Below are 24,881 nucleotides of genomic sequence, written 5' to 3'. Positions count from 1 at the left end.
GTGTGCATCATAGTCACTGAGTTATGCCCAACTCTGCAAAGTCAAGGACTGCAGCCCAACAAACTTGATTGCCCATGGACATTCCAGGCAAATATATTGGAGTGGATCGCCATTTCCTTCTCCAGGGTAACAAGAATACTGGAAATATTAAGAAATACATTTTTTCAGCTTATAAATCTTGCTAAATTCTGAATTTACAGAGAGAATTCACACCAAAGAAAAAGAGTATCTTGAATGCAAGTTAAAATCACCAACTTTTGCTGTCTATCCGACAATCAGGTTTCAAAAAAGCATTAGCATATCTGAAAAGCATATTTTTCAATTATTAATATGACTAAGGAATATTAAAAAAAAAAAGCAAAAAAGAAATCTCAGAGATCTATATCATGGTTAGTAAATAGAGGCATATAATGGCATTTCTCTTCAAGAGAAATTGAGACTAGAATATGAATCTTTCTCACTTTCTTTTTCTTGGTAAATGTTATTTGGCATTCCTGGTCATAGTTTTTCATCAGGATTCCTTCAATCAGGGTCCATACTTGTTTTTCTAGTGAATTATTGGTGAGTGCTTTCAGGAAAAATGAAATGAAGGAAGCAAGATACAGCAGAGTGAAACTAAATGCAATCTCAAGTGGGGGCGAAATCTCACTAGGTGCAGAATTTTCTACATCAAATGTGTAATTGTGTATATTTTATATATGAACATTCTAGTGCAGATTTTCATCTTCATATATGGAATTCTCGTTATACCAGGTATGAAAATCTGAGTGAAAGTCTTCTGACAACAAATGAAAATTTGCATATTTGGAATGTAAGATTTCTTCAATATTCGCAAATAAATCAATGCAATACCCACATTAAAAAAATGAAAAATAAAAACCATATGATTATCTCAATAGATGCAGAGAAAGCCTTTGACAAAATTCAACATCCATTTATGATAAAAACCCTCCAGAAGGTGGGAATAGAAGGAACATTCCTCAACATAATAAAAGCTACATACGACAAACCCACAGCAAACATTACCCTCAATGGTGAAAAATTGAAAGTGTTTCCCCCTAAAGTCAGGAATAAGACAAGGGTGCCCACTCTCACCACTACTATTCAACATGCATTTGGAAGTTTTGGTCACAACAATCAGCGCAGAAAAAGACGTAAAAGGAATACAAATTGGAAAAAAAATAAAACTCTCACTGTCTGCAGATGACATGATCCTCTACACAGAAAACCCTAAAGACTTTACCAGAAAACCACTAAAAGTAATCAATGAATATAGTAAAGTTGAGGATATAAAATCAACACACAGAAATCTCTTGCATTCCTATACACTAATAATGAGAAAATAGAGAAGTTAAGGAGATAATTCCATTCACCATTGTAATGGAAAGAATAAAACACTTAGGAATGTATCTACCTAAAGAAACAAACAAAAAATAAACTATATATAGAAAACTATAAAACACTGGTGAAAGAAATCAGACAGGACACTAATAGATGGAGAAATATTTCCTGTTCAAAGATTGGAAGAATAAATATTGTGAAAATGAATATATTACCCAAAGTAATTTATAGTTTCAATGAAATCCTTATCAAACTACCAACAGTATTTTTCACAGAGCTAGAAAAAATAATTTCACAATTAGTATGGAAAAATAAAAAACCTCGAATAGCCAAAGTAATCTTGAGAAAGATGACTGGAACTGGGGGAATCAACAAGCTGGACTTCAGGCTCTACTACAAAGCCACAATCATCAGGACAGTTTGATACTGGTATAAAGACAGAAATATAGATCAATGGAACAAAATAGAAAGCCCAGAGATAAATCTATGCACCTGTGACACCTATCTTTGACAAAGGAGGCAAGAATATTCAAAGGAGAAAAGACAATCTCCTTAACAAGTGATGCTTGGAATACTGGTCAACCACTTGTAAAAGAATGAAACTAGAACACTCCCTAACACCATACACAAAAATAAACTCAAAATGGATTAAAGATATAAATGTAAGACCAGAAACTGTAACACTCCTAGAGGAGAACATAGGCAAAACCCTCTCCGACATAAATCACAGCAGGATCCTCCATGATCCACCTCCCAGAATATTGGAAATAAAACCAAAAATAAACAAATGGGACCTAATTAAACTTAAAAGCTTCTGCACAGCAAAGAAAACTATAAGCATGGTAAAAAGACAGCCTTCAGAATGGAAGAAAATAATAGCAAATGAAGCAACTGACAAATAATTAATCTGAAACATATACAAGCAGCTCCTGAACTCAATTTCAGAAAAATAAATGGCCCAATCAAAACATGGGCCAGAGAACTAAACAGAGATTTCTACAAAGAAGACATACAGATGGCTAACAAACACATGAAAAGATGCTCAACATCACTCAGAGAAATGCAATACAAAACCACAATGATGTACCATTTCATGCCAGTCAGAATGGCTGCTGTCCAAAAGTCTACAAGTAAAAAATGCTGTAGAGGGTGTGGAGAAAAGGGAACCCTCTTACACTGTTGGTGGGAATGCAAACTAGTACAACCACTATGGAATACAGTGTGGAGATTCCTTAAAAACTGGAAACAGAACTTCCATACGACCCAGCAATCCCACTGCTGGGCATATACACCGAGGAAACCATATTTGAAAGAGACTCATGCACTCCAATGTTGATCGCAGCACTGTTTATTAAAGCCAGAACATGGAGGCAACCTGGATGTCCATCTGCAGACGAATGGATCAGAAAGCTATGGTACATATACACTATGAAATATTACTCAGCCATCAAAAAGAATGCATTTGAATGAGTTCTAATGAAGTGGATGAAACTGGAGCCTATTATACAGAGCGAAGTAAGCCAGAATGTAAAACATCATTACAGTATACTAATGCATATACATGGAATTTAGAAAAATGATAATGATAACCCTGTACACGAGACAGCAAAAGAGACACAGATGTATAGAACAGTCTTCTGGACTCTGTGGGAGACGGCAATGGTGGGATGATTTGGGGGAATGACATTGAAACATGTGCATTATCATATGTGAAACGAATCGCAAATACAGGTTTGATGCATGATACAGAATGCTCAGGGCTGGTGCACTGGGATGAACCAGAGGGATGGGACGGGAAGGGATGAGGGAGGAAGGTTCAAGATGGGGAACACAGGCACACCAGGGGCAAATTCAAGGCAATATATGGCAAAACCAATACAATAATATAAAGTAAAAAAATAATAATAATAATAATAATAAATTAAAAAAAATGTATTGTATTACAGATAGTCAGATTTTCACATGTGCAATAATGAAAAATCCATATTTCTCATTAGAAACTTAGTGCCAAGATGTTGGCTTATGAAATATACAAAATTCCACATAACATGTTGGTCTATCTGGGAGCAGATGTTCATATGTGAAATACAGATTATTCTTTAATTCATTATGGAAATTATGAGACTCCATTTTCAATATGAAGTGCAGATGCTTCCCAACTTCACTTAAGAAAATCTGTGATTGCATTGCCATATGTAATATTCAGAGAAAGCCATTTTTCATAACATTCTGCACCAGGATTTTCATTTGTGTAGCAGAGAGAATATCGTATTTCATACAGGAATTATTGAACTTAGATTAACATACATGAACTTAGAAAATTCCATGATCCAGGGACCACTAGTCACTCCCAAGATTCCAAGTGTGAAATATAAGGATTCTACCTTTCATGTTGGAAATCAGCACCAAGATTTTCTTATGTGGACTGTAAAAAACTCTACATTTCATGATGGAACATTTTTACACAACATTCATCATACAGGAGAACCAGTTAGTTGTTTTTCTTATGTGAATATCAACATAAAATTTTGTGTGTAAACATACAGAAAAAATGTCATGCTATATGTAAAATACACAGAGTTGCATTTGGGATGACTGATTTTAGAGTTTTGCCTATGAAATATAAACATTTCCAAATTTCATCTAAATTTTTAATTTTTGCCTAAATTTTTATTTTTTGCCTAAATTTTCATCTGTGAAATACCGAGAATGTTATAGGTCATGGAGGAAAAGAAAATCTAACCCACTTTTTAAATGTGAAAGAGTACTCCATTTTTCATGAAGGATAAGGTATGTCCAAATCCTCACATGTTAGTTACACACAAGGATGTTATATTTCTTGTTCAACAGAATTCTATGCCCAGGATTTAATATATTGAATTTATAAAATGTCATGTTTCAGTAGAGAATCTGTCCCCAGATTTTCTCATGCAAAACATAGAGAAGTCTTTATTTTTTATAAGGTAATTTGTGTCCAGGTTTTCTCAAACTGAACACAGAGATTTCCATATTTCATGTAGGAAAATCAGAGTGCAGCTTTTCATGTGTCATGTTGAAGAGTCTGCATATTTCATGTAAGATAAAATGTGTTCAAAATTTCATATGTGAAATATACAGTATTCTATGTCTCAGGTAGTATGTCTGATACCCAGTTATTCATATTTAAAATGTATAGAATTCAATATTCCGTGTTAAAATTGCAGCTCAGTTGTTCATATATCAAGCACAGAAAATTCCAAATTTCTATAATTAAACGTTGTGTGCAGTTTTTCAAATGTGAAATAGTGTTTATTCCATAGTTTATTAGAATAACATGCCCTCAACACTCAGATTACCAAATTAAAAATATAGGAAAGTCACACTTCAAGCTTGAAAATATGAAGTGATATTTTCATATACAAAATATCGAAGGTCCATAATATACATATAAATATTTTTGTGCAGTCCTGCTTATAAGCATTCAGACTTTCTAATTACATGTTTGAAAATGTATCCACATTTTCTCCTATTAAAAACAAAACAAAACACAAAACTGTATTTCAGGTCTCAACAATGAACCTATAATGCTACATGTGAAATTCACAGTTCATATGTCAGATGAAAAAAATCACCAGCCTTTCTTATTCCAAATATGCAAAGTTTCATGTGTTGTCAGAAAACATTCATTCAGATTTTCATATTTGATGTATCAAGAATTTCATAATGAAGATGAAAATCTTCACTAGTATGCTCATACATAAAATATACATAATTACACATGAGTTGGTGATGGACTGGGAGGCCTGTCGAGTTGTGATTCATGGGGTCACAAAGAGTCAGACATGACTGAGCAACTGAACTGACCTGAACTGAACTGACACATTTGATGTAGAAATTCTACACACAGCGCAATTTTGCCTCCACTTGAGATTAGATTTATTTTCACTCTGCTGTGTCTTGTTTCCCCCATTCCATTTCTTCCAAAAAATCCTCACCAATAATTCACTTGAAAAGCAAGTATGGACCGTGATTTAAGGGATCTTGATGAAAATTTATCACTAGGAATGCCAAATAACATTCACCAAGAAAAAGAAAGAGAGAAAGATTAATAATCTAGCCTCAATTTCTCTTGAAGAAAAATGCCATTCTTTGCCTCTATTTTCTATCTATGATATAGATCTCTGATATTTCTTTTTTACTTTTTTTAATATTCCTTAGCCATATTAATAATTGAAAATTATGCTTTTCAGAGAAGCTGATGATTTTTTCTATACCTGATTGTGGGATAGACAAAAAAAATTGGTGATTTTAACTTGCAATCAAGTTACTTTTACTCTTTAGGGAATTAACTCTTCAAGTTCAGAATTTATTAAATTGTATACGTTAAAATTTTCATCTCTTATTTCCATTGTTCATGTTGTGCTGGAGAAGGAAATGCAACCCACTCCAATATCTTTGCTGGAAAAGCCCATGGATAGATGATCCTGTTGGGCTGCATTCCATGAGGTTGCAGAGTTGGGCATGACTCAGTGACTAAGTTGCACATCCATTCAGGTTTTATTATTCAAATACAGTCCTTTACTCCTGAATACAGGTGAGTAAATCACAAGCTGAAATAGATGTGGGTTGTCATAATTTATTCCTTTGGGAGAGGACAGTCTATCAAGGCACTTCAATTAGGATAATCTAAATTTAAATCTCAAAATGATCTGTAAAGTGAAAAAAAGTTTCCAGAGGAATTTAAAATAACATCTCATAGACATTAATAAAAAAGGAAATCAAGGAAAACAGAAGAACAGTGTCTGCACAGACAGTGAGACTGAGAAGAAGAGAACACAGACTGAAACTTCAGTGTGACTGAAGAAATGAGACTTAAAAGTACAATGTGAAGACTGAGACAAAGTTAGAATACAGAATCCTGAAAGGGTATTTATTCTCAAGAACTTGCTTTCTATCGCATGGCTTCGCTAGCGAGAGACAATTTTCTCTGTCTATAGCAAGGTAGAGATTTCTGAGGAACATAAATGGATGCTGGAGAATGCTTAGGAGACCATTGAATCATGTGTAGTTGAGAAATCACATATACTTTGGTCCATTTGGGGGACAGCAATAGCAACAGACATGGCTGAAACTTTGCATGGTACGTGGTGAAAGTAGTGCAACTGAGATATAGATAGGGTATGGCGAGATAGAAAATGAAGTAGTCACAGATATCTACTACTGTCAATAACAGGAAAGAATGTTTTGCTATTGTTGTTCAGTCAGTTATTCATGCCCATCCCTTTGCCACCCCATGGACTGTGTCCCATCTGGCTAACCTTCCCTATGTCCCAGAATTTGTTCAGACTCATGTCCATAGCGTTTGTGATGTTATCTAATTCTCTCATCATCTGCTACCCACTTCTCTTTTTATCTTCAATTCCATCACTTCATGGGAAATAGATGGAAACTGCAGATGCTGATTGCAGCCATGAAATTGAAAGACACTTACTCCTTGGAAGGAAAGTTATGACCAACTTAGATAGTATATTACAAAGCACAGACATTACTTTGCCAATAAAGGTCCGTCTAGTCAAGGCTATGGTTTTTCCCATGGTCATGTATGGATGTGAGGTTTGGACTGTGAAGAAAGCTGATCGCCGAAGAATTGATATTTTTGAACTATGGTGCTGGAGAAGATTCTTGAGAGTCCCTTGGACTGCAAGGAGATTCAACCAGTCCATTCTAAAGGAGATCAATCCTGGGTGTTCATTGGAAGGACTGATGCTGAAGCTGAAACTGCAGTACTTTGGCCACCTCATGCGACGAGTTGACTCATTGGAAAATACTCTGATGCTGGGAAAGGTTGGGGGTGGGAGGAGAAGGGGACGATGGGGAATGAGATGGCTGGATGGCATCACCGACTCTGTAGACATGAGTTTGAGTGAACTCTGGGAGTTGATGATGGACAGGGAGGCCTGGCGTGCTGTGATTCATGGGTTCGCAGAGTGTAGGCCACGACTGAGCGACTGAACTGAACTGAACTGAACTGATTCCCAGTATCAGAGCACTCGTTACTGAGACAGCACTTTGCATCAAGTGGCCAGATGAGAAAAAAACAATGAATGATAATAAACGTTTCCAAGGAGATGTGTTGAACACATCTAAGACACAGATGCAGAAAGCACCTTGGACAAAATTAAACGCTTATTTATGAAAAACCCTGTGCAGGAAGTGGGAACAGAGAGGATCATCTTCATCTTAATAAAGGCCATGTATGGATAAACCTTCCACTAAAATGCTTCTCATAGGTGAAAACTGAAAATATTTTGCCTAAGATCATGAGAAAGTTAAAGTTTGCCGCTCTCACCACTGTTACTCAAAATAATCTTGGGTCTGTTAGCTACAGCAATCAGTGAAGAAGAAGAAGAAAAAAAACATTACCAGTAAACTGAAAAATAAGAGGTAAAAGTGTCACTGTTTTTCGACACAATGTATTATGTCACAGAATCTTAAGATGGCACCAGAAAATTAACAACAGTGACTTTAGGAAAGTTGTTGGATTAAAAAAATAAACAGGAAGATATCTCCTGCATTCCTATAAATAAAAAGAGAAAACCAAAAAAAAAAAATTAAGGAAATAATCTGATTCACCATTGTAACAGGAAAAATGAAATATTGGGCATAATCCTGCCTAAACTGAAAAAGGACTTTTGTGACAGAAATAATAAGGTATGGATGAGACAAATAAAAGATGATAAGCCCTTTGGAGAGGGTGCAGAGAAAAGGGAACCTTTTTACATTGTTGGTGGGAATGCAAACTTGTACAGCCACTGTGGAGAACAGGGTGGAGATTCCTTTAAAAAACTGGAAAATAGGACTGCCATATGGCAGATCAATCCCACTGCTGGGGATACACACCGAGGAAACCAGAATTGAGAAAGTGATTTGTACCCCACTGTTCATTGCAGCACTGCTTACAACCACCAGGACATGGAAGCAACTGAGATAGCCATCGGCAGACAACTGGATAAGAAAACTCTGGTACATATACACAATGGAATACTCAGTTCAGTTCAGTTCAGTCACTCAGTCGTGTCCGACTCTCCGCAACCCCATGAATCACAGCACGCCAGGACTCCCTGTCCATCACCAACTCCCGGAATTCACTCAAGGTCAATCTAGTCAAGGCTATGGTTTTTCCCGTGGTCATGTATGGATGTGAGAATTGGACTGTGAAGAAAACTCACTACCGAAGAAATGATGCTTTTGAACTGTGGTGTTGGAGAAGACTCTTGAGAGTCCCTTGTACTGAAAGGAGATTCAACCAGTCCATTCTAAATAAGATCAATCCTGGGTACATTGGAAGGACTGATGCTAAAGCTGAAACAGCAAGACGAGTTGACTCATTGGAAAAAAAAAAAATGGAATATTACTCAGCTATTAAAAACAATGCATTTGAATCAGTTCTAATGAGGTGAATGAAACGAGAGCCTATTATACAGAGTGAATTAAGTCGGAGAGGAAAACAACGATAGAGAATATTAACACAAATATAATTTAGAAAAATGGTAACAATGAGCCTGTATTTGAGACTACAAAATAGACACAGATGTAAAAAACAGATTTTTGGACTCTGTGGGAGCAGGCAAGGGTGGGATGATTTGAGAGAATAGCATTGAAATATGTATATTACCATACGTGTAATTGATCACAAGTCCAGGTTTGATGCATGAGACAGGGTGCTCAGGGCTGGTGTACTGGAATGACCCTGAGGGATGGGATGGAGAGGGAAGTGGGAGGGAGTTCAGGATGGGGAACACATGTACACCCATGGTTGATTCATGTCAATGTATGGCAAAAACCACTACAATATTGTCAAGTAATCAGCCTTCAATTAAAATAAATACTTTTTTTTTTAAAGGTGACAGAAATGAAATAATAGATATACTATTTTGGGGGCTTTAAAAATCAATATGTGAAAATGGCTACACTATGAAAAGGAGTTTGCAAATTCAGTATCATCCTTATTAAATTACCAATGAAATTTTTCACAGAATAGAACCAAAAAAAAAAAAAATCTTTACAACTTGACGGAAACACAAAGATTTGAATAACCATGCAAACTTGGGAAAGAGAAACTGAGCTACAGGACTCAGGTTTCCTCACTTCAGTCTATACAAAAAACATATAGTTTTGAAAATGCCATGCAATTAACACAATATTGGGATTAAAGCCAATGGAAGAGATAGAAAACCCTAAAATAATCTCTTCCAATGATCACCTAATTTTTGACAAAGGAGGCAACAATATTCAATGGCAAGAAGATAATATATTTGACAAGTTAAAGTGGAAAATCTGGACAGCTAAAAGTATTAGAATACAGTTAGAACACGACCTGGTTATTCTTCTGTGTCCAAATCGTGTCTGACGTTTTAGGATGCCATGAACTGCAGCATGCCAGTCTTTCCTGTCCACCTCTTGGAGTTTGCCAGCGTTCATATCTATTGCATAGGTGATGCCATCCAATCATCTCATTTTTGTTTCCCCCTTCTCCTGCTGCCTTCAATCTTTCCCAGAACCAGGGTCTTTTTCAACGAGTTGGCTGTTGCCATCTCCTGTTATACCACATTCAATGCAAATTGTTCATGGATCTAACATTCTAGGTTGCCCTGCAATACTGTTCTTCACAGCATTCCATTTTAATTTCATCTCCAGACATATAAACAATGAGGCTTATTTCCATTTGGGGGCAACCACTTGCTGCTTTCTGGAAACGTTAGTTATTAACCTCTGCTTCTCTCAAGTAGCATATTAGGCATCTACCATCATGGGAGACTCTTTTTTTGGTATCACACCTTGTTGCCTTTTTATACAGCTTATAGAGGTGCCATAGTAAGAATAATGGGGTGGTGTGCCATTACCTGCTCCAGTGGATCACATTTAGTCACTCCTTAGCACCATAGAATAAGACAAATTCAAGATGGATTAAAGACCTACTTATGAGGCCAGAAACTGTAAATCAATAATATTTGAGGAAAGCATAGGTAGAATACATTGTGACATGGAATGCAGCATCAACTTTTTTTTTTTTTTAACTACCTCCTTGGGAAATGAAAATAAAACCAAAAATACATAAAGAGACTTAACTAAACTTAAATATGTTGCACAGGAAACCAATAGGCAAAACAGAAATGAAGTCTCATTATGGGAAAAACATTTGCAACTGAAGATAATGACAACAGAAGAATCTCCAAAATATGGAAGCAGCTCATGTGGCTCAATAACAGCCAAATGAACAACCTAAATGAAACAAATAAATAGGTGATGAAATAGACACTTCTCATAAGAAGATATACAGATGTCCAATAATATTTTTAAAAATGTTCAGCATCACTAACTGTGAGAGAAAGGGAAATAAATTCTTCAATGGTGGTGTCAACTCACATATGTCTGAATAACCATTATCAAAATAAAAAAAATCCACACAAAAAGTGCTAAGAGAGGGTTCTAAGTAAACAGAGCAATCCTGTACTGTTGTTAGGAATGCACATTGATAGATTAGGATGGAGAAGAATATAGGGGATCGTTTAAAAATAAGAATGAAGCTACCATATGTTCAAGAAATCCAATAATTGTCAATAATTTTCATGAGGAAAATAATAATTCGAAAAGATGCACAACCTCAATAGTGATGGCAGCATTATTTGAAAAGCACGAAATGGAAGCAACAGAAATATCCATTCATCTAGAGAGGAATGGATAAAATGAGTTGGGACATACATACCATAGTCTTAAGATGGAATGAAATCAGGTAAATTTCATAGATGCAGAAAGACAGAGACAGTGTCAGATACAATAAAGCTAAGACAAAAGAGGAAAAGAAATATCAGATATTAACACAAATATATGGGATCTAGGTAAAACTGGAATAGATGATTCTCTATGAGAAGCATAGATAGGGACACAGAAATGGAGAAGAAATATACGGTTATCAAGGATGCAATGCCTGGTGGTAGCAGGAATTAGGAGATTACAACAGACACACATATACTTCTGATCTGTATGCACAGAACAGGGAAGTCTTAATGCACTGTGGTGACCAGATTTAGAAAGAAGTCAAAAACATGGAGATAGATGTATGGTTGCTCTTTAGTTACTATCTCGTTTACTAGACTTTATGACGTGAAGGACTGCAGCATTCTCTAATTTTGCTTTAGGGGAGAAACTAACAAAATAATGGAAAACAAGTATACTCCAAAAAAATTAAGTTTTAAAAGCATATTAGCTTTTTTATAAACATCATTATTCTTAATGAATCTCACATTATCTTGGAAGTGAAAAGTAGAACTCTAAGTGTGCACACTTTAATGACAAATGCAATTCCAATATCAGAATACTACACCCAAATTCACAACACACTTATTTAGAAGACAACAATAAAAAATAAAAGTGACTATACATTATATTTTGCTGCACATGTGCATGTCTAAAGATTGAAAAATTTTCCCCAAAAGAAAAATTACCTTAAAAGAGTTGGGACAGAATCATGAACAATCTACTCTGTCTAGTTAACCCATGATATGTACTTGTGCATTTTATATATTATAGTGTTTTAATTTTTTAATTTAATTCTATTGTATTGTTCTTTAAAATATTCATTATATTTGTCACACAACGTCTTTTACATGTTACCATATGTTATGGATGAATGACAATATACGTGTTCTTTTAAATCTCCTTTACGTATTTATTTTAAAAATAATAGTTCTTCGTTCACAGGAATTTAAGCTTTACAAAATCTTTAAATGGTTATATTGATATGTTGAATTACATTCCCATGATGGCTGTAGGTACAAGAAAATCTGAATTTTATTAAGGCATCCAGTTTAAAGGTATCTTTCTCCAATCAACTATCACTTGAGTTCAGTTCAGTTGCTTAGTGGTGTCCGACTCTTTGCAACCCCATGAATGGCAGCACGCCTGGTCTCCCTGTCAATCACCAACACCTGCAGTCCACCGAGTCGATGATCCCCTCCAACCATCGAATCCACCATCTAATCCTCTGTCGTCCCCTTCTCTTCCTGCTCTCAATCTTCCCCAGCATCAGGGTCTTTTCAAATGAGTCAGCTCTTCGCATCTGAAGGCCAAAGTACTGCAGTTTCAGCTTTAACATCAGTCCTTAAAATGCACAACCAGGACAGATCTCCTTTAGAATGGACTGGTTGCATTTCCTGGAAGTCCAAGGGACTCTCAATAATCTACTCCAACAACACAGTTCAAAAGAATCATTCTGCACTCGGCTTTCTTTATAGTCCAACTCTCAGATCCATGCACGACTACTGCAAAAACCATAGCCTTGACTAGACAGACCTTTGTTGGCAAAGTCATTCTCTGCTTTTTAATATCATGTCTAGGTTGGTCATAACTTTCCTTCCAAAGAGTAAGCGCCTTTTAATTTCATGGCTGCAATCACCTTCTGCAGTGATTTTGGAGCCCAGAAAACTAAAGTCAGCCTCTGTTTCCACTGTTTCCCCATCTATTTGCCATGAAGTGATGGGACCAGTATCTGAATGTTGTTCTTTAAGCCAACTTTTTATTCTCTTCTTTCACGTTCATTAAGAGGTTATTAATTCTTCTTCACTTTCTGCAATAAGGGTGGTGTCATCTACATATCTGAGGTTATTGATATTTCTCCCTGCAATCTTGATTCCAGCTTGTGTTTCCTACAGACCAGTGTTTCTCATGATGTAATTTGCATATAAGTTAAATAAGCAGGGTGAAATATACAGCTTTGATGTACTCCTTTTCCTATTTGGAAACAATCTGTTGTTCCATGTACAGTTCTATATATTGCTTCCTGAACTTCATACAAGTTTATCCATATGCAAGTCAGGTGGTCTGGTATTTTCATATTTTTTAAAAAAATTACACAGTTCATTGTGATCCACAATTCAAAGGCTTTGGCATAGTCAATAAAGCAGAAACAGATGATTTCCTGGATTTCTCTTCTTTTACCGAAAACCGAGTGGATGTTGGCCATTTGATCTCTAGTTCCTCTGCCTTTTCTAAATCCACCTTGAACATCTGGAAATTCATGGTTCCCATGTTATTGATTCATGGCCTGGAAAATTTTAAGGAACACTTTAGTAGAGTGTGAGATGAGTGCAATTGTATTGTAGTTCAGCATTTTCTGCCATTGCTTTTCTTTGAGATTGGAGTGAAATCTGATATTTCCCAGCCCTGTGTCCACTGCTGAGTTTTGAAAGTTTGCCAGCATACTGCATGCATCACTTTCACAGCATCATTTTTCAGGATTTTAAATAGTTCAAATGGAATTCCATCATCTCCAGTATCTTTGTTCATAATGATGCTTCCTAAGGCCCACTAGACTTCACTTTCCAGGATGTCTGGTTCTAGGTGAGTAATTTCGTGATTATCTGGGTCATGAAGTTTTTTTTTTTTTTTTGTAGAGTCCTTCTGTGTATTCTTGCCATCTCTTCTTAATCTCTTCTGCTTCTGTTAGGTCCCTACCATTTCTGAATGTTTCTGCTGCTTTCCCAGATAACCTACAATTACAGTAATAAGTCTTAGAGAATGCTGTTCTGGCATACTGTCTCGGGTCACACAGAGTTCCAGGCCCAGGGTACCACTTCCATTCAGATGCAGGCCAAGAGGAGTCACCCAGAGTCATGGCTCAGACACACACTAGTGGAGACATGCCGTGGCTTGGCTGGCACTGTGACTTTGGAGCGCGCCACTCCTGCCAGCCCACACGTCCCTCCACCCCATGGGTTTGCCTGTGCCCTCACCCATATTCCTCCTCCTGCTCCTGCTCCTTCTGTCCTCCTGAACAACCAACCGTAAGAAGCGGTAGTAAGGATATGACTTTGACCCAGGAGCCAGGAATGCCCTGGATGATTACACAAGCGACACTTTTCCTCTGATGGTTCTTCCACCTGAGTGGAAAGTAGGCCCTACGGTAATTTTCACTCCCACAACTCAGCTCTACCTGCGGGAAAGCCAATGCCTCCACTGCACGAAGTGGGGGCAGTGGGAGCCAATCCCTCGGGGCTCCACAGCTTGGGTGTACCTGGTCCTGCTCCTCTGGGTTCTCCTCACGCTCTTGAAAGTACAGCAGCTCCTATTCCTCGCCAACAGACACCAGCTTCACCTCCTCCATGATGTCTTCCACCAGTGGCTGGAGGTCTTGCCGGAACCCCACTATTTCTCCTTCCTGCAAAGTTTCTCCTTCCTCCACAGCCTCCATCCTGAAGAGGGTGACCACCTTGACTGGTGCCCCCTGACCCCCGCTCTCTGTAACGTCCCTGATGGCCCCACCGAGCCGGCAGGTGGCAGGGCCCATGTGACCTGAAAACCAGTCTCATAAGTAAGAAAATTCAGGTTCCCTAAAACACTCCAGCCTTCCACTTTTCTTCCTTTCCTTGTTGCCCTTACCATGTACCAGGTTTGTGAAGGATGTGGGCCTGGAAGCACAGCAACTGAATGACACAGCGGACCCACAGGCTTCAATCACTCCCCATCAATTGACTACTTGTGGACACTACCAGAAGGGAAGGTGAGACACACAGGAAGATCATTATGTCATCACCCATGCATAGTATTTTGGTGGGAAAGGCTTGGCTTATACACCCTGACATTCCAAACAATTCAAGAGCCAATCAAATGGAATTTAAAGTCATTTCCTCAGGGGAACTCTGGTTGCAATAAGCCTGTGCCCATCTCTGATCAACACAGTTCAGTTCACTTCAGTCGCTCAGTTGTGTCCAACTCTCCGTGACCCCATGAATCACAGCACGCCAGGCCTGCCTGTCCATCACCAACTCCCGGAGTTCACTGAAACTCATGTCCACAGAATCGGTGATGCCATCCAGCCATCTCATTCTCTGTCGTCCCCTTCTCCTCCCGCCCGAAAACTTTCCCAGTATCAACGTCTTTTCCAGTGATTCAATTCGTCGCATGAGGTGGCCAAAGTATTGGAGTTTCAGCTTTAGCATCAGTCCTTCCAACGAACACCCAGGACTGATCTCCTTTAGAACGGACTGGTTGGATCTCCTTGCAGTCCAAGGGACTCTCAAGAGTCGTCTCCAAAACCACAGTTCAAAAGCATCAATTCTTCGGTGATTAGCTTTCTTCACAGTCCAACTCTCTCATCCATACATTACCACAGGAAAAACCATAGCCTTGACTAGATGAATCTTTGTTGGTAAAGCAATGTCTCTGCTTTTTAATATACTATCTAGGTTGGTCATTACTTTCCTTCCAAGGAGTGTCTTTTAATTTCCTGGTTGTAATCAGCATCTGCAGTGATTTTGGAGTCCAAAAATATAAAATCTGACACTGTTTCCATTGTTTTTCCATCTATTTCCCATGAAGTGATGGGACCAGATGCCAAGATCTTTGTTTTCTGAATGTTGAGCTTCAAGCCAACCTTTTCACTCTCCTCATTCGCTTTCATGAAGAGGCTTTTGAGTTCCTCTTCACTTTCTGCCATAAAGGTTGTGTCATCTGCATATCTGAAGTTGATATTTCTTCCAACAATGTTGATTCCAACTTGTGCTTCTTCCAGTTCAGCGTTCCTCATAATGTACTCTGCATGAATAAGCAAGGTGACAATATACAGCCTTGACGTACTCCTTTTCCTATTTGGAACCAGTCTGTTGTTCCATGTCCAGTTCTGACTGTTGCTTCCTGACCTGCATACAGGTTTCTCAAGAGGCAGGTCAGGTGGCCTGGTATTCCTATGTCTTTCAGAATTTTCCACAATTTATTGTGATCCACAGAGTCAAAGGGTTTGGCATAGTCAATGAAGCAGAAATAGATGTTTTTCTGGAACTCTCTTGCTTTCTCCATGATCAAGCATATGTTGGCAATTTGATCTCTGGTGCCTGTGCCTTTTGTAAAACCTGATTGAACATCTGGGATTTCACGGTTCACATATTTCTGAAGCCTGGTTTCGGGGATTTTGAACATGACTTACCTAGCGTGTGAGATGAGTGAATTTGTGCGGTAGTTTGAGCATTCTTTGTTATTGCCTTTCTTTGGGATTGGAATGAAGACTGACTTTTTCCAGTCCTGTGGCCACTGCTGAGTTTTCCAAATTTGCTGCCATATTGAGTGCAGCACTTTCACAGCATCATCGGAGCAGCTGTGAAGAGATATCCCATGCCCAAGGTAAGAGAAACCCAAATAAGTCGGTAGGTATTTTGAGGGGACATCAGAGGGTAGACACACTGATATCATGATCACAGGAAACTAGTCGATGTGATCACATGGACCACAGCCGAATGTCGTCCACTGGAGAAGGGAATGGCAAACCACTTCAGTGTACTTGCCTTGAGGACCCCAGGAACAGCATCAAAGGGCAAAATGATAGGATACTGAGTGAGGAATTCCCCAGGTCGGTAGGTGCCCAGTTTGCTACTGTATATCCGTGGAGAAATAACTCTAGAAGGAATGAAGGTATGGAGCAAAAGCAAAACCAATACCCAGTTGTGGATGTGCCTGGTGATAGAAGCAAGGTCCGGTGCTGTAAAGAGCAATATTGCATAGGAACCTGGAATTTAGGTCCATGAATCAAGGCAAATTGGAAGTGGCCAAACAGGAGATGGCCAGAGTAAACATTGATATTCTAGGAATGAGTGAACTAAGATGGATTGGAATGGGAGAATTTAACTCACAGGACCATTATATCTTTAACTGTGGGCAGGAATTCCTTTGAAGAAATTGAGTAGACAGCATAGTCAACAAAAGAATCCAAAATGCAGTACTTGAGAGCAATCTCAAAAACGACAGAATGATCTCTGTTCTTTACCAAGGCAAACCATTCAATATCATGGTAATCCAAATCTATTCTCTGATCAGTAATGCTGAAGAAGCTGAAACTGAAAGTTCTGTGAAGACCTGCAAGACCTTCTAAAACTAACACCCAAAAAAGATGTCCTTTTCATTATAGGGGAATGGAAAACAGAAGTAGGAAGGCAAGAAACACCTAAAGTACGAGGCAAATTTGACTTGGAGTACAGAATGTAGCAGGGTAAAAGGCTAGTAGAGTTCTGCCAAGAGCACGCACTGGTCAAGCAAACACCCTCTTCTCTTTTTCTTCCCACTTATGTTGCCCTCTGAGGTCTAAACTCGCCATGAACTCACAAATGAGAGTGTTTCCTGGTGTTCGGAACTTTTTAAACTTCTCCCTTTTTTATGCCTCCCTTCCCAGGACAGAGTTCCATCCTTATCTCCTTTGTCTCTCTTTGTATCTTTTATGGTTTTTCCTACCTCCTTTTGAAGCCAATGGGCTGCTTTTCTGGGTGCCTGATGTCCTCAGCCGGCATTCAGTTGTTTCGTGGAATTTACTCAGTGTTCAAATGTTCTTTTGATGAATTTGAGGGAGAGAAAGTGGTCTCCCCATCATTTTCCTACACCATCTCCTTCCCTACCTCCATTTTTTTTATTTCTAAAAGTAAAGAAGCATTATCAGTTGATGTCTTCGATTTATAGAAACATGAATTCGTTCATATTTTAGTACCTAATAGTAAGCCTCTGATATTCAGAAGTATCCTAAGTAGGAAATTATAAATGTAGTTTGAAAGCTGAGGTCTGTACTAGGATCATTTATTTTAAAATCCAGGAATTTGTGCTGCTGCTGCTGCTGCTAAGTCACTTCAGTCGTGTCCGTCTCTGTGTGACCCCATAGACAGAAGCCCACCAGGCTCCCCCGTCCCTGGGATTCTCCAGGTAAGAACACTGGAGTGGATTGCCATTTCCTTCTCCAATGTGTGAAAGTGAAAAGTGAAAGTGAAGTCGCTCAGTCGTGTCCGACCCTTAGCGACCCCACGGAGTGCAGCCTATCCGGCTCCTCCATCCACGGGATTTTCTAGGCAAGAGTACTGGAGTGGTTTGCCGTTGCCTTCTCCTGGAATTTGTGCTACTGACTGGGAAAAATGCACAGCAAAAATTTTGAAAATTGTATTTTGTTCAGCCAGACTTTAATCCTGAGGGGAGAGCAGCATGGGGAACACATGTAAACCCATAGCTTATTCATAGCAATGAATGGCAAAAACCACTACAATATTGTAATTATTTAACTGCTCCAGCTAAAATAAATAAATGTTAAAAATGTTGTACAATCATAATGAATGTGATTTGTCTCAAAACATTTTTGATAAAAACACTTGTCTACTATTAGCATAGAAACTAGGGTTCCTTTATTGTTTATTGCTTGGATGAAATTTTACTTGCACACTAATTCTATTTCTTTATTTTTAATTATTATTATTTTTACTGGTGGCTAATTACTTTACAATATTATATTGGTTTTGCAATACATTGACATTAATCCTCCCCAGGTGCACACGTGCTCCCCTTCTTGAACCCCCCTCCCACATCCCTCCTCCGTTTATCCTACTTCCGGGTCATCCATGTGCACCAGCCCCAAACGTCCTACATCATTTGTCGAACCTGGACTGGTGATTCGCTTCACATGTGATAATATACATGTTTCAATGCCATTCTCCTAAATCATCCCTCTCCCACAGAGTCCAAAAGACTGTTCTATACACCTGTGTCTCTTTTACTGTCTCATATACAGGGTCATCGTTACCATCTTTCAAAATTGTTTGCGTTAGTATACTGTATTGTTGTTTTTCTTCCTGGCTTTCTTCACTTTGTATAATAGGCTCCAGTTTCATCCACTTCATTAGAACTGATTCAAATGTATTCTTTTTAATGGCTGAGTAAAACTCCATTGTGTATAGGTACCAAAGCTTCCTTATCAATTCATCTGCAGATGGACATATAGGTTGCTTCCATGTTCTTGCTATTATAAACAGTGCTGCAATGAACAATTGAGTATACGTGTTTCTTTCAAATCTGGTTTCTTCAGTGTTTATGCCAGGAGTGCGACTGCTGGATCGTATGGCAGTTCTATTTCCAGTTTTTTAAAGGAATTTCCACACTGTTCTCCATAGTGGCTGTAGTAGTTTTCATTCCCACCAACAGTGTAACAGGGTTCCCTTTTCTCCAAACCCTCTCCAGCATTTATTGCTTGTAGACTTTTGGATAGCAGCCATTCTGACTTGTGTGAAATGGTACCTCTTTGTCATCTTGATTTGAATTTCTCTGATTATGCGGGATATTGAGCATTTTTTCATGTGCTTGTTAGCCATCTGTATGTCTTCTTTGGATAAATGTCTGTTTAGATCTTTGGCCCATTTTTTGATTGGGTCGTTTATTTTTCTGGAATTGAGCTGCAGGAGCTGCTTGTATATTTTGGAGAATAATTCTTTGTCAGTTGTTTCAGTGGCTATTATTTTCTTCCATTCTGAAAGCTGTCTTTTCACCTTGTTTATAGTTTCCTTTGCTGTGCAGAAGCTTTTAATCTTCATTAGGTCCCATTTGTTTATTTTGCTTTTAGTTCCAATATTCTGGGAGGTGGCTCATGGAGGATCCTGCTGTGATTTATGTCAGAGAGTGTTTTGCCTATGTTCTCCTCTAGGAGTTTTATAGTTTCTGGTCTTACATTTAGATCTTTAGTCCATTTGGAGATTGTTTTTGGGTATGATGTTAGGGGGTATTCTAGTTTCATTCATTTACCAGTTTCCCCAACGCCACTTGTTAAAGAATCTGTCTTTTCTCCATTTTATATTCTTGCCTCCTTTGTCAAAGTGAAGGTGTCCATAGGTGCATGGATATATCTCTGGACTTTCTATTTTGTTTCATTGATCTATATTTCTGTCTTTATGCCAGTACCATACTGTCTTGATGATTGTGGCTTTGTAGTAGAGCCTGAAGTTCAGCAGGTTGATTCCCTCAGTTCCATTCTTCTTCAAGATTGCTTTGGCTATTCGTGGTTTTTTGTATTTCCATACAAACTGTGAGATTACTTGTTGTAGCTCTGTGAAAAATACTGTTGGTAGCTTGATAGGGATTGCATTGAATGTATGTTACTTTAGGTAGTATACGCATTTTCACAATTATCGGGGACCAGCCTCGATATGGCCCAGGATATCCTCGGGATGAACGGTGTCGGCGTCAGTGAGAGAGAGAGAGAGAGAAAACCCAAGCACGGGGTTTGCTCTGCTTACGTAGGCCGCAGGCGCCCTCTTGAATCACCAGAGGCACCCCACCAGGGCACCACCTCAAGTGGGTCTTAGAAGCCCAGGCAGATAAATAAATGCAGAGGGCCCAGCACTCCAAGGATCTCAACCAGAAAAAGGAGAATAGAGAAAAGGACAGAAAAAGAGAAAGAACGACATGGGGAGACCAAGCTTCAGTGAGCAAGGCCCAAAACTTGATTTTCCAGTGCTGCTTTTATACCCTAAGTTGTGCACATAAAAACTAGAGAAAGGGAGGTATAGACTCACGCCAAAATCACGCGGGGTCTGCAGTCTTGACCCTTATCAGGATCAGGGCTTATTTTTGTATATCTCATGATAAACAAAAGTTTTAGGTGGTTTACATCATCTTCTGGCCAGGAGGCCTGCTGACAGTTTATGGCCCTCTCTCCTAACAAAGGTTAGTTAGCTAGAAAAAGTCTTATATTCTTTTAAAGTGATTTTCGTAAAGTCATGTGCTAGACACATGACAAAGTTACATTCCTATAAGGCAAAAGTGTAGTGAGCTACAAGAAAGGAATTTATTAACTTAAGATCTGATGTGGTTAAATCAAAGGCTACTACTTATACTCTCTATATGTGATTAATATATTTCCAAGGATACAATAGATAAACTTTGCAGCAAGCATTGATTCAACAATGAAATCTTTTTTTTTACTACTATTCTAATGATTTTTATTTCTTCAACAAATTCCTGTATTTTAGAATATTAGGCTTTCTGTCCTTGCATGGTTCGAGGCTGTAAACAGTCACATTCATAGTTGTAAAAGCCCGGACAAACTTGTCATGCAAGTTAGAAAGCTATCAGAGGGGCTTGGATTGGAGCACTCCTATTAAGCCGAGGAGAACTTTTAAACTACAGCTCTGAATTAATGTTTTCAGAGATAGGTGGTTGGGGGGAAGCCCCCGTAAGTATTAAAGGACTTGATAAGAGGTGTAAGAGAGTAAGGCAGTCAGACTCCGGTTTTCTTTGGGGTAGATGCTCAGGTAAGTTCAAGGGGTTCCTCGAGTCCTGATTAGCCTTTGCCCATCAGGCCTCTTCCCCAATTGACCATTGCCACTGGTAGGATTTCCCTCACTGGCTCCTGGCACACAATATTTATTCTTCTAATCCATGAACATGGTATATTTCTCCATCTATTAGTGTCCTATTTGATTTCATTCACCAGTGTCTTATAATTTTCTATAGAAGTCTTTTGTTCCTTTCCTCCTCCCAGCCCAACCCCTCCCTATCCCAGTTTTAGCACGGCACTGGCCTCAGTCTTGACAGGAAGGGGACGGGCCCAAGATGGCCGCAGCCAACAGCAATTACTCGTTCTACCCCATCACGGTGCTCATAGACGAGCTCCACAACGAGGATGTTCAGCTTTGCCCCAACAGCATCTAGAAGCTGTCCACCATTGCTTTGACCCTTGGGGTCGAAAGGGCCCACGGTAAACTTCTGCCCTTCCTTACAGAAACAGTCTACGATGAGGACGAGGTCCTTTTGGACCTGGCAGAGCAGCTGGGCACTTTTACCACTCTGCTGAGTGGCCTCAAGTACATGCACTGCCTGCTGCTGCCCCTGAAGTTGCTGGCCACGGTGGAGGAGACGGTGGTGCTGGATAAGGCAATGGAATCCCTGCGGGACATCTCGCATGAGCACTCCCCGTCCGACCTTGAGGTCCACTTCGTGCCCCTGGTGAAGTGGCTGGCGGGCGGAGCCTGGTTCACCTCCCACACTTCAGCCTGCGGCCTCTTCTCTGTCTGTTACCCCCGTGTGTCAAGGGCCATCAAGGCAGAGCTTCAACAGTACTTCCAGAACCTATGTTCAGATGACACCCCCATGGTGCTGTGACCCACAGCCTCCAAGGTTGGGGAGTTCGCCAAGGTGCTGGAGCTGGACAACATCAAGAGCGAGATGGGGCTGCTAGCAGTGGAGACATGCGTGAACATAGCTCAATTCCTGCCCCAAGAGGCCCTGGAGGACCTGGTGATGCCCACCCTGTGCCAGGCTACCGAGGACAAGTCCTGGCGCGTCCGTTACATGGTGGCCGACAAGTTCACAGGGCTCCAGAAAGCAGTGGGGCCTGAAATCACCCAGAAGAACCTGAGTCCTTCCTTCCAGAACCTGATGAAAGACTGTGAGGCTGACTGAGGTGAAGGTTGCCGCCTCCCACAACGTCAAAGAATTCTGTGGAAATCTCTCAGCTGTCGGGAGAATGTGATCATGACCCAGATCTTGCCCTGCATCAAGGATCTGGTGTCTGATGCCAACCATCTCGTCAAGTCAGCCCTGGCCTCCATCATCATGGGCCTCTTTCCGATCCCGGGCAAAGACAGCACGATCAAGCACCTCCTGCACCTCTTCCTGGCCCAGTTGAAGGACGAGTGCCCGGAGGTGCGGCTGAACATCATCTCCAACCTGGACTGCATGAACGAGGTGATCGGCTTCAGGCAGCTGTTGAAGTCCCTACTCCCTGCCATCGTGGAGCTGGCGGAGGATGCCAAGTGGCGGGTGCGGCTGGCCATCATCAAGTATATCCCTCTGCTGGCGGGACAAAAGGGGGTGGAGTTCTTTGATGAGAAATTCAAATCTTTGTGCATGGCCTGGCTTGTGGATCATGTCTATGCCATCCGCGAGGCGGCTACCAGCAACCTCAAGAAGGTGGTGGAGAGGTTTGGGAAGGAGTGGGCCCATGCGACTATCATCCCCAAGGTCTTGGCCATGTCTGGGGACCCCAACTCCCTGCACCGCATGACCACACTCTTCTGTATCAATGTGCTGTCTGAGATCTGCGGGCAGGACATCACCACCAAGCACATACTGCCCACCGTGCTGCACATGGCCGGGGACTCTGTTGCCAACGTCCGCTTCAACGTGGCCAAGTCCCTGTAGAAGATCGGGCACATCCTGGACAACAGCACGCTGCAGAGCGAGGTCAAGCCCGTCCTTGAGAAGCTGACCCAGGACCAGGACGTGGACGTCAAGTACTTCGCCCAGGAGGCTCTGACTGTTCTGTCTCTCCCCTGATGCTGGAAGAGGACCCACCGCTGGCCTACGGTGCCCACCCTCCCCCGCCAGGCCCCTCCCTGGGGGGACAGTGGGGGTCCTTGGCTGTTACTCCCCGTGCATGCTCTGACCCCAGGTCCCTCCCCCGGCACGGTTCCTCCCTCAGACCGGGACTCCGACTTCTCACGTCCACCCCTCACGGGGTTGGGGGTGCACAGGGTGGGACGGAGCAGAGCCCTGGGAGGACGGGGTCGCTCCCGCCAGGTGGGGAGTGGGGCGAGCACCCCGGTCGCCAACCAGTGCTGCTGCATGGGGGCCCCTCCCCCATCTCCTCTGCCTCCCTCCCTTCCTCCTGGTGGTTTTATGTGTTAGTTGTGCAGTTTTTATTTTATTCCCTTTCCCCCTTTTTCACAGAGAAATAAATGTCTAGAAATTTAAAAAAAAAAGAAGACTTTTGTTGCTTTAGGTAGATATATCTCTAAGTATTTTATTATTTTCGTTGCAACAGTGAATGGAATAGTTTCCTTAATTTCTCTATTTTCTCATTATTAGTATATAGGAATTCAAGGAATTTCTGTGTGTTGATTTTATATCCTACAACATTACTGTATTCATTGATTAGCTCTAGTAGTTTTCTGGTAGAGTCTTTAGGGTTTTCTGTGTAGAGGATCATGTCATTGGCAAACAATGAGGGTTTTACCTCTTTTCCAGTTTGGATTCATTTTATGTATTTTTCTGCTCTGATTGTTGTGCCCAAAACTTCCAGAACTATGTTGAACAGTAGTGGTAAGAGTGGCCACCATTGTCTTGTTCCTGACTTTAGTGGAAATGCTTTCAATCTTTCACCATTGAGGATAATGTTTGCTGTGGGTTTGTCATATTAGCGTAGGCTTCATGAAGATCACGTCTAATGAAGCCTCCCACAAGAATACTGAAAAGCCCACAAGCATGACAAAATTAGAGCCTCTTTAGCTTACTACTCCCATACCAGAAATAATATATAAGAAACTGAGCGATTAGGTACCAAAATACTCACCAAAATACTGGGATATTTTTAGTATCACGTAGATTTAAAACCCTAGGAATTAAGAACAGCATTGTAAACCATACGAGGTTTCTTCCTGTCAGTTCAATTCAGTTCAGTTAAGTTGCTCAGTCATGTCATATCACAAGTAAGACCAGTTAATATGTAATTTTTAATATTTTAAATGTTAAGATGACATATACTGCCTGTTAACTTGTGGTGTTTTGTCTGATCATACATTGCCCTTGTTTGAAATGTTTTACACAGGCATTCATGAATGGGATTTTGCATAGGGAAGTGGAGAAGGAAATGGCAATCCACTCCAGTGTTCTTGCCTGCAGAATCCAAGGGAAGGGGGAGACTGGTGGGCTTCGGTCTATGGGGTCAGAAAGAGTAGGACACGACTGAAGTGACTTAGCAGCAGCAGCAGTGG

The 24,881-nt window shown here is 40.2% G+C and overlaps 1 pseudogene; it reads left to right on the top strand.

Annotated features, from left to right (window-relative positions):
- The first annotated feature begins 21,720 nt into the window (after positions 1-21,720).
- Positions 21,721-23,515, top strand: LOC148773131 (serine/threonine-protein phosphatase 2A 65 kDa regulatory subunit A beta isoform-like; annotated as a pseudogene).
- The last annotated feature ends 1,366 nt before the right edge of the window (positions 23,516-24,881 follow it).

Source organism: Moschus berezovskii, chromosome Y (genome assembly GCF_049115385.1).
Source record: "Moschus berezovskii isolate FMDL1 chromosome Y, NW_MosBer_1.0, whole genome shotgun sequence".
Taxonomy (NCBI): domain Eukaryota; kingdom Metazoa; phylum Chordata; class Mammalia; order Artiodactyla; family Moschidae; genus Moschus; species Moschus berezovskii.
This window is presented reverse-complemented; position numbering and strand designations above follow the sequence as displayed.